General features: G+C 61.2%; 1 non-coding gene across 1 annotated transcript; it reads right to left on the reverse strand.

The window, feature by feature from the left end:
• Window positions 1-8,353: 8,353 nt before the first annotated feature.
• TRNAA-CGC (transfer RNA alanine (anticodon CGC)) lies at window positions 8,354-8,425 on the reverse strand. Its single transcript has one exon. It is a non-coding gene; the product is annotated as a tRNA-Ala (tRNA).
• Between the last annotated feature and the right edge of the window lie 1,950 nt (window positions 8,426-10,375).

The raw sequence follows: 10,375 nt of genomic DNA on the forward strand, positions 1-10,375 counted from the left end.
TGTCCTGGGTGTAGCTGCAGAGGAGGAAAAGGAGAGCTGGGCTGAGAGGGTGGGTGTGCAGGTATCGGGGAGCCTCCTCCCCAACACACCGCGTGTGTGTCTGTAGATGTCCCTGACACATCCCACCCAAAGTGCTCCTCCAGTAGTGCCAGAAAGGGTGACCGGGACAGGGCCCAGGGCCTCTGCTCTGGGCGACAGGCAGGATGGCACAGGCAGCCCAGGGGACAGACCTGGGGCTGCAGGGCCCCATGGGCAGTGCCCAGAGGACACCCAGTTCCACCGAGGCTGCTCCCTGCCTGGCACCAGGCTCCTGCACTCTGCAGGAACAGTCTTGCTCTCGGGAGGTCAGGGGCCATGCCAGGACCAAGGGGGTGAAAGGCCTTCCCCAGCTCCCTGCCAATACTCCAGCAAGGGGTCCCTGCCCTGCCCCTCACCTGAGCAGCGCACGGCAGCGTCTTCCTTATGCCGGCAAGCACCTCCATCCCCGGGCCGGGCCCAGCAGTCCTGCAGGGATGGCTCCGTCCCGCGGCACTCCACCTGCTCCAGCCAGATGGGGCCTTGCCCCATCCCAAATGCAGCCTCATTCAGGGCAGACACCGCAGGACCACAGCCCAGCTGCCTGCACGCCACCTCGGCAGCCCGCATGTCCCAGGAGTCGTCGCACACCGTCCCCCAGGAGCCACGGTGCCACACCTCCACTCTGCCCGAGCACCCGTCCTCGCCTCCCACGGCACGAATCTTCTCCCTGTCTGGAGAAGGCAAAGACCTCCCATGGCACTGAGACAGCAGGCAGAGCCCTGCCAGACAAGAAGGGTACACAGAGGAGCAGCTCAATACCTGTGCAGCTCGTGGAGTTGGGGCATGGGGCCAATGGCTCCGGGGATATTTCTGGGCGTGCCCCTGAAGAAAGAAACACTGAAGTGAAGGGGCTGCTGTGTGGGATCATGCAGAAGAGAGTGAGGCTGAGCTCTACTTGTGCCTCCCTGTACCATCTCGGTCATGGCAGCAACTGAAGCCCGGTCATTCAGGGGACACGCGCAGGACTGGGGGGGCCCTGATTGCTCAGCCCCTAAAGGTCCCTGGTTCACAGAGCAGCAGTAGCGTGTCTGTGGAGGAGTCTCTTCTGAAGCCTGTCTGGTCTCTTCTGAGACCTCCCCTGGAGATGCCTCTGCCTCCCCCAGGTGCTGCTGGCAACCTGGGTGACAACTGCTGCTGGACTTGTGTGGCTGTGGTCACGTTTGTGCCACCGGCAGCAGAAGGGTCTGACACAGAAAGGAAAAGGCCCTCTGTGTTTGGCTGTGCATACAGGGGAGCAGGAGCTGGGGTGACACTGTGCCCGAGTGGCTCAGAGTTACCATTGCAGGTGATGTGGATCTCCTCTCGCAGGTCTTCGCATGACTGTGGGTCCCAGGGAGCGGAGGGACACTGCCAGAAGGAGCTGGTTTTCTTCCCACACTGCACATTATCCAGCCACGCAGGGCCAGACACCCTGCCATAGGGCAGGCGTGTTTCCAGGGATCCTCCGTCCCCACAGCCCAGCTCTTTGCATGCCAGCGACACCGTGTCAAGAGTCATCGAGTTGGAGCAAATGCTTCCCCACGTCCCGTTGTAGAAAACCTGCAGGCGCCCGGAGCAGCCGTCACTGTTCTGCAACCTCAGGGCCACGAACTCTGGGAGGAAAGGCAGGAAGGGGGAAGAGGCTGGTCTGGGGCTGTGGGAGCCAGGACACCTCTGCACTCCCCAGGCCCTCAGCCAGGCAGGGGCAGGGCCAGCACGTGGGGGGCAAAAGCATGTCCAGGAGTGCTACCTCACTGCCCAGCCTCTCATGTCTGTCCCAGCCTCTGGCTACCTTGCGCTTTTGGGTTTGCCAGCACTTTGCTGGCTCTCCTCTGTGCCTGCCCTTGCACTGGGAGCTCGTGTAAGCCCAGGGTTGCTCTTCTTTCCACTCTCCGCCCTCTGCCCGGCTGTTGGCCAGGGACACGCGTGCCCAGCAGTGCACTCTGGTCATGCCTGAGGACCTTCTTCCCGGCAGGCGCCGGAGCGGGAGGCTGGCACAGACACTGACCACACGTACAGCCTGACTACCTTTGCCCTGTGACATGTCTCATCTACCAGCAGCACCCCAACAGCCCAAGACCCCCATGGAAGGGTGTGCATTTCTGGTGGCACCAAGGAGTTCTTCACGCTGGGCCCTGAGCTTGGTGGGGCAGAGCAGGCTGCAGCAGCCAACAGCGCCCGGGAGCATTTCGCCATATCCCAAATGCTCTGGGTGCTGCAGTGGCCAGGGACCAGCACTGGGTAGCCCAACGACTGCGGGCACAAAGAGGATGCGGGAGTCATCTGCTCAGGTCTGTGCTGGCAGCTGTGGTGGGAGCCTGCTGCTGGGGAGGCCAGGACGTGGGGAGAGCCAGGCATGGCCAAGGCTGTCCCTGGCTGCCTCTGAGCCCTGGCATGAGCCTGTGGACACCCATGCACGGGCACCCTCAGTCCCACTGGGGGTCCCTGGGGAGCTCAGCCATCCCCAAGTGTTAGCAGGAAGGGCAGGGGTGTCTGTGCATCAGGGACTTCTCTGTGCCCCTGGGTGCAAGGGGCACGTGCTGGCCCTGCCCCTGCCTGGCTGAGGGCCTGGGGAGTGCAGAGGTGTCCTGGCTCCCACAGCCCCAGACCAGCCTCTTCCCCCTTCCTGCCTTTCCTCCCAGAGTTCGTGGCCCTGAGGTTGCAGAACAGTGACGGCTGCTCCGGGCGCCTGCAGGTTTTCTACAACGGGACGTGGGGAAGCATTTGCTCCAACTCGATGACTCTTGACACGGTGTCGCTGGCATGCAAAGAGCTGGGCTGTGGGGATGGAGGATCCCTGGAAACACGCCTGCCCTATGGCAGGGTGTCTGGCCCTGCGTGGCTGGATAATGTGCAGTGTGGGAAGAAAACCAGCTCCTTCTGGCAGTGTCCCTCCGCTCCCTGGGACCCACAGTCATGCGAAGACCTGCGAGAGGAGATCCACATCACCTGCAATGGTAACTCTGAGCCACTCGGGCACAGTGTCACCCCAGCTCCTGCTCCCCTGTATGCACAGCCAAACACAGAGGGCCTTTTCCTTTCTGTGTCAGACCCTTCTGCTGCCGGTGGCACAAACGTGACCACAGCCACACAAGTCCAGCAGCAGTTGTCACCCAGGTTGCCAGCAGCACCTGGGGGAGGCAGAGGCATCTCCAGGGGAGGTCTCAGAAGAGACCAGACAGGCTTCAGAAGAGACTCCCCTCCACAGACACGCTACTGCTGCTCTGTGAACCAGGGACCTTTAGGGGCTGAGCAATCAGGGCCCCCCCAGTCCTGCGCGTGTCCCCTGAATGACCGGGCTTCAGTTGCTGCCATGACCGAGATGGTACAGGGAGGCACAAGTAGAGCTCAGCCTCACTCTCTTCTGCATGATCCCACACAGCAGCCCCTTCACTTCAGTGTTTCTTTCTTCAGGGGCACGCCCAGAAATATCCCCGGAGCCATTGGCCCCATGCCCCAACTCCACGAGCTGCACAGGTATTGAGCTGCTCCTCTGTGTACCCTTCTTGTCTGGCAGGGCTCTGCCTGCTGTCTCAGTGCCATGGGAGGTCTTTGCCTTCTCCAGACAGGGAGAAGATTCGTGCCGTGGGAGGCGAGGACGGGTGCTCGGGCAGAGTGGAGGTGTGGCACCGTGGCTCCTGGGGGACGGTGTGCGACGACTCCTGGGACATGCGGGATGCCGAGATGGCGTGCAGGCAGCTGGGCTGTGGTCCTGCGGTGTCTGCCCTGAATGAGGCTGCATTTGGGATGGGGCAAGGCCCCATCTGGCTGGAGCAGGTGGAGTGCCGCGGGACGGAGCCATCCCTGCAGGACTGCTGGGCCCGGCCCGGGGATGGCGGTGCTTGCCGGCATAAGGAAGACGCTGCCGTGCGCTGCTCAGGTGAGGGGCAGGGCTGGGACCCCTTGCTGGAGTATTGGCGGGGAGCTGGGGAAGGCCTTTCACCCCCTTGGTCCTGGCATGGCCCCTGACCTCCCGCGAGCAAGACTGTTCCTGCAGAGTGCAGGAGCCTGGTGCCAGGCAGGGAGCAGCCTCGGTGGAACTGGGTGTCCTCTGGGCACTGCCCATGGGGCCCTGCAGCCCCAGGGCTATCCCCTGGGCTGCCTGTGCCATCCTGCCTGCTGCCCAGAGCAGAGGCCCTGGGCCCTGTCCCGGTCACCCTTTCTGGCACTACTGGAGGGGCACTTTGGGTGGGATGTGTCAGGGACATCTACAGACACACACGCGGTGTGTTGGGGAGGAGGCTCCCCGATACCTGCACACCCACCCTCTCAGCCCAGCTCTCCTTTTCCTCCTCTGCAGCTACACCCAGGACAGCAGCATCCCCAACCCGAGCAGGTAACTTGTCCTCCTGCCTGAGGCTGGGTATCCCTGGGGCCAGGCTGTGACCCACAGCTGGATGGAAGGGGCTGCTTGCTGGGGTGGGAAACTCCCAGGTGGAGGCACTGGGGAGGTGGTGGTGGTGTCAGGGAGGGTTGCAATTTACTCAGCAGGGTGGAAGCTTGCCCATGAGTCCCCCCTGGGGCCCTCCACCCCCTGCTGCCTTGTGTGATTGAAGTCAGGGCTGGTGCTGCCCCCTCCTTTCCCAGGCCTGGTGCTGCCCCTGCAATGTTCTTGCCCACACAGGTCCCATGCGGGGCCGTTTGACCAGCAGCGGGAGAGTCTCCATGCCCATCATCATCTGCATCATCCTGGGGGCCCTCCTCTGCCTGCTCCTGGCTCTCCTGGCCGGGCAAGTGCTAAGGGCCAGGTCGGGACGCAGAGGTGGGTCCTTCCACAGCAGTCCCAGGGGGAGATGCCTCCTGGAAGGGCTGTGGGGTGCTGTGGGGTGTCCGTGAGGGGCACAGGCAGAGCTGGAGGATGAGACTGTGTGCTGCCACCTGTCCCATGCACCGCCCCATTGACTGCCTGGCCGTGGGGCACCAGCAGCAAGGGTTAGAGAGAGCTCAGAGGCATGGGGGGCTAGCACTGGGGCAAGGAGAGAAATGGCAGACTGGGGATGGCCAAGGCTGGAAGTGCTCTGGGTAGTGCTGGAAGGGGCTCTGGGGTAGCACAGATGACAGGAGGTTTGTGGGGCAGTAGGGTCCATCTCCGTGGTGTCAGGTCCCCAGCCTGTCCCTCTGCCCAGCCCTGCCCACCACATGGCAGGGCAGGGGCCCTGCTGTAGACCCATGGGGCAGATAGGGAGCAGCTCCAGGTGGAGAGGAAACATGGGAGCTGCTCCAGGGTCAGACAAGGGGGGCATGACCCAGGGGCCAGAGGACCATGAGCGCTGTCTCTGAAAGGATGATGCGAGGGTCATGCTGCCCATGATGATCTCCACAGCAACGTTGCCCTCACTGCGGATGCAGCAGCCGTGCCTGGACAGTGCAGTGGGGCTGCACTGTCAGAGCAGTCCTGGGCTGGCCCAAGCAACAGGTCTGGGGGAGCACAGTGGGATCCCATCACCCCTCTGCCTCTCCCTGGGCCAGCCCTGCCTCTGTCCCCAGGCTCCCGGAGAGCTCAGGAGCTCTTTCCCGAGGCCGTGTACGAGGAGATCGGTTACAGCCCAGTGTGGGAGAAGCAGGCAAGGTTTGGTCGCTCAGGTGGGTGTGGGTCCTCCCTGGAGGAACATCTGCAGGACCCTTTCCCTTGGCCCAACCCAGAGATGATCCACTGGAGCCCCCCACACTGTGGTCCCTGCAGCGCTGGGGCCGTGTTGTCTGTGGGGAGAGCATCCAGGGTGTGTGTCCAGGAGAGGAGCTTTTCCCGTCCCAGCTGCCCAGCCCCTCTGTTCCTGCCCCTGCACCCCATGTGACACCTGAGGAGTGAGGGAAGGGGCTGTCCTAGCACAGCTCGGGGAGCACCTTTGAGACAGTGTTTGTCCTGGGGGAGCCTGGTAAATTCCCCGCCCTCCTCCTCATGCAGCCCCAGCTCTGTGGGTCCCCCTTCCCCAGCAGTGCTGACCATGAGACAGGTCAGTGGGGCTCGCTCCATAACACCTGCTGTGCATCTCTCCAGGCTCCTATGCAGAGGAGTCCCTGACCCAGCTGCAGCCCTACCCTGGGGACACCGAGGAGAAGGATGGTCTGGGATCAGCACCAGGTAACGGATGCAGGAAGGGAATGGTCTCCCTGTAGACATGTGATGGACAGAGGTGTCACGGAGTGTCACCATCAGAGATGGGGAGGACATGGGGGTCTCCTGTGGTGCTGCCAACACCAGTGTCTCAGCCCTGTGTTTCCATGTGCATCGTCCCATCCTCTGCTCTGCAGGACATAACTTCTCACTGTAACCAACTTCCCTCTCCTTTCAGATGTTCTTGTTGTGCCTGGAGACGACCCAGCAGATGGCTATGATGATGTCAAGGAGGTTCCTGACTTTGAGGAGGGTGCTGAACATGAGCAGGGAGCTTGGGAAATGCCCAGGGTGCCAGAGGAGGGAGCAGGGCCCAGGGATGCACTAGGAGGTGAGAGGGAAAGATAGCGCTGCTGGTTCCTGGGGTGCCATCCCTGGTGCCACCCATGTCACTACCGTCCTGACACCCAAACCTCCTGGGAAGGGGGAAACTGCTGTGGGAGCTTTCCTTATAGGGACTGTGGGTGGGAGAAGGAGCCGAATGTGGTGAGGAGCAGGGAGGAAGGTGATGTACAGACCCCATGGGGTGAACTGCAATGTCCTGCCTTGCTGCTTGCAGGGGCAGCCTGCGCTCCCGGAGAAGTGCTGGGGTCCCTGGAGCTGAAGGAGACACCTCGTCCCTGTCCCTGGGGAGCATGGGCTATGATGATGCTGAAGAGGTGTCTGTGGCACATCCCTATGAAGACACAAAGGCTGTGACACCGCAGCTTGGTGCACAACAGTCCCTGAGCCCCAGGCCAGGAGAGCCCATCCCTGCTGTGCAGCTGGGTGCAGCCAGGAGGGAGAAGAGCTCTGTGCAGCTGGGAGAGCTGTGAGCACCAGGGAAATATCTCCCTTTACCACCGGCAGCAGAAACCGCCTGGAGTTTCCTCTGTTTTTATTCCCACTTTTACACTGTGTGTCCATATTGGTTCTTATTAAAAGACTCTGAGGGCTTTGAGCCAGAGCTGGGGCTTGCCTGCCCAGGTGTTGGGTCACCTCCCTGAGGCTGATCACAGGGCACAGAGAACGATGACACCGTGGTAGGCAAGGGGCGCATCTCAGGGACAGCATGCTCGGGGTCAGGCTGTGGGGCTGTGAGAGCCCATGGTCCCTGGGATATAATCCTGCTGACAGAGACATTTCCATGCTGCTGGCCATGGGCAGTTTCTAGTCAAAATGGCGCTCTGGTAGGTGTCGTGGTGCACCCCAGCGGGAACATCCATTTCCTCACCCTCGGGTTTCCAGCTGCTCTTTCTCCCATGCCCTGCCTGGGCCACGCTGGTCCCCCAGTGCAGAGGCCCTGCCAGAGCTGCTATGTCAGGGTCAGTCCTGGGCTGTGGCCCCACAGAAGTGAGCCCTAAGGTGGCTGAGTCCCCTGAACACCCCAGCCATCCCCAGGGGGTATCATGGCCCACGGATTATCTCCCACAATGGTTAGGATGCAGCTCTGCTCCCCCCTGCACCAGCACAGGGTGCAGAGCCACTTTCTGGGACACACGCGCTGAGATTGCCTGTCCTCATGCTCTGCCAGGACCCCAGTCTCCATGGGCTCTTCCCACTCCTTGGGCCTTCGCAGACCCTGAGCAGTCTTGTCACAGACACAGAGCTGCCTTCTTCCTGAGCAGGGGCTGTAAGGCCCCACGGCAGCCCTGGGACCCCCCTGCTCGTGCTCCCCTTCAGCCCCCAGCCCTGCCCTCCTGCTGCTTCCCCAGGGCTCTCAGTTTGGGTTTGTGTCAGGGCAGTGTGAGGTACAGGAGGGATAGGAGCAGGGGGGATGAGGGCACCTTTCCCTCAGTGCTTTTGGAGGGCCAGGGGAATGGAGATAGAAGCCCCACACGACGTGTGCGGCAGCCAAAAGCCATGGCCTGGAGAAGAACCCATACAGGAGGATGCTCATGTGGGCACGTTTCTATGGCAGAGAAGATTTTGTGTCCCTCCCTTAAAACAGGTGCTGACAGGAGCGGAGCTCCGGTCCCTCTCCCTTGGCCAGGGCTTTCACAAGCCCCAGGAGCCATGGGCAGAAAAACCTCTTACACAGGAGCCAGGCCGTGAGAAGGGTTTGACACTTGGGCAGGATGTGGAGCCCAAATTACCCTCGCTGCTCCCACTGGTGGGTCTCTACATCCCTCTGGACCTTCCCTGAAAGGCTCCTCTGCTGCAGGCTGGAAGGCAAAAGCAGAGTGAGGGCAAAAGCACCCCTGGAGATGCTGGGCATTGAACCCAGGACCTCCCACATGCGAAGCAGGCGCTCTGCCGCTGAGCTACATCCCCTTGGCACCTGCCAGCAGGAGAGACACTCTCCTCCCATGATGTGTCTATGACAAGCACGGTCCTGTTGTCCACTGCGTGCCCAGGGACCCTCTGCAGAAAAGAGCACTTGAACCCTTCTGAGATGGGGAAGCTGGGACTGCCTCTGTGCTGGGGCCTGATCCTGGCACAGGGCTGCACTGCAGAGTGCTGCCCCTTCAACGCCTCTGTAGGGCAATGGGGCAGAAGGAGGCTCTTGCTGCAGGTGCTGCTCCCACGCTCTGGCCCACTCCAGGGTGGGTCGATGGAGAGGAGAAACCCCCTTCGCCTGAGCCTCCTCTGCCACCCAGGGCAACACCCCTCTGTGCCACATCTGTCCCCAACTCCACAGCAGGAGCAGTGCAACAGGGTGAGGGAAATGCCCTGCCTGGTGTGAGGTGCCCGCAGGCTCCGATGGCATCCCAGGGCATGCTGTGGAGGGGACGTGGTGGCAGAAATCTTATATCCCCTTCTCCAGGCACAGGCCTCCCCCTGCAGCCCTCTGTTCCCCAGCATCCCTGGAGGTGACTTGAAGAGCAGGCTTCCATCTCCATGGGGCTGGGCATGTGGGTTGGGCTCAGGGACCTTCCCATTCCTTCAGCACTGATGACTGTCCTGGCAGCAAAGCAGTGCCCTGGGACAGCCCTGGCTGGGGTCTCTGTGGCAGGGTGGGTGAGTGTGTTCAGCTGCTAACTCAAAGGCTGATGGTTTGACCACATGCAGGGATGGTGTCCTCATGGTGGCACAGCTGGGACAATTGTGTTGCCCAATGCCATAGATTTTTCCCTGCTGAGCCTCTGCCTGGCATAGAGTGTTTGGGGGAAGCAACACCAGACCACAGTCCCTGTGAACTTCTGGAGTGGTTGAGTGGAGTTAAGGGGATGGACTGCTCACCTCTTCTGCTTTGCACACATTGCCCCAAACCCCATCCTCAGCAACCACTCTCCCATTCTTGCTCAAGAAAGGCCTAGAAGGACTCTTCTGGAGCAGTGATAATCCTGCAGGCACTACCCCTGCAGCCAAGCATGTTCAAGGTCGTGCTCAAAGCTGACAAGACAGCAACTGTGCTTGGAAGGTCTCTCCCTCTCACTGCCTCTTACTTGCGCTCAGTCACAACAAAAGCCAGACTTCTCTGGAGGTGCATCCCTGAGGAGCCAGTGATGAGGCAGCAGAACTGCACAGGGTTAGAACATGCACGTTGCTGTGCGACTGTAGTCCAGTATGTGCCATTCCTTGGCCTGACTGGGGAGAGGCTGATACTGGAGACAGAGGGAGATGTCCTGGGTCACAGCTGTCACTGTGTTCCTGAGGGGCGAGCAGGGTTCTGTAGCAGCAAGAGGTTGCAAGAGGGAGCCCAGCAGCTTGTTGGAGCTCATGAGCAGGTCTTTCTTCCTCTGTGCAGGGACTGATGGCTGTGAGGGGCTGCAGCTGGTCTAGACAGTGCAGTCTGGTGGGTGAGTCTATTTGGGCATGGCTTTGTCAGCTGACCTTGGCACATCAGAGGTTTCGCTGTGACAGACCTCTGGAGGGAGGATGCTGCCATTCAGGCCTCAGCTCCAGGGAGTGCCTCTCCCTGGGTCTGGGGGGACAGTGGCCTCCTCCACGGGCTGTATGCTCTGGTCTGGAAGCTGAGGTCCAGGTGAAGGATGTGTGTGAGGTTGGGAGCAGTCTGTGCACCATCAAGAATGACAAAGAGGAGAGAGACAAGGTCTTTGCAGACACCCCACAAAAGAAAGGTCCCAATTGCTGTGGAGCAGGGAAGGAGGGACAGATGGAGACCACCTCAAAGAAGCACTGAATGGAGAGTCCTGTTGAGGGAAAGGCTGGGGACTTGTGGAGCAAGAGGAAGGCTCCTTCCAACCCGCAGATCTGCAGCTACAGTGCAGGGGCAGTGCCCTGGCAAGAGGTGAAGGAGCAAGGAGGGCCAGGGTAGGC

Source organism: Ciconia boyciana, chromosome 35 (assembly GCF_034638445.1).
Source record: "Ciconia boyciana chromosome 35, ASM3463844v1, whole genome shotgun sequence".
NCBI classification, from domain to species: domain Eukaryota; kingdom Metazoa; phylum Chordata; class Aves; order Ciconiiformes; family Ciconiidae; genus Ciconia; species Ciconia boyciana.